We start from the raw sequence: 542 nt of genomic DNA, 5'->3' as shown, positions 1-542 counted from the left end.
CCCATCTCTGTCTTGGCATCACCAACCCATTAATAGGAGCCTTTACTCTACTTTGGTCCTTATGCCACACCCATCAACAGGTATTCAGGGCTTGAAGTGGTCTGGAAAAAGTGGGGAAGTCTCTCAATCTGGAAGCAGCAGCAGCTGTGGTAAAACAGTGCTTAGCACACCCCTCAGTTACTCAGCTTGATTTAAATAAAAGCATTGCTATGACCCCTTGCCCTGTCCCCTGATGGTATCAGAAAGAACACCTTCCAGCCTTAAGTACAAACACAGAGTCCAGCATCTGTCATCTGAGATTTCCTCTCTGTTCCTCTCCTCAGCAGGAAAAGTTATGTGCAATGTGTTTTCCCCCCCCCCCCCCCCCCATCCTGCCACCCCCTTTCAACTGTGGGCGTGTATGATGTTAATACATTCCATGTTGCTTAGCAGGAAAGCAAAGTTGAAGCAGCAAGATTTACGTTTGTTGGACAGACAAGAGGTTTGTTGTCACTGTAAGGGCCTGTCTACATTGTGGAAGTTTGGCCATGTGTAGCTACACT

Source organism: Emydura macquarii, unplaced genomic scaffold (genome assembly GCF_026122565.2).
Source record: "Emydura macquarii macquarii isolate MOO-44397 ecotype Brisbane River unplaced genomic scaffold, CSIRO-AGI_Emac_v2 contig_1230, whole genome shotgun sequence".
Classification (NCBI taxonomy): Eukaryota; Metazoa; Chordata; order Testudines; family Chelidae; genus Emydura; species Emydura macquarii.
This window is presented reverse-complemented; position numbering follows the sequence as displayed.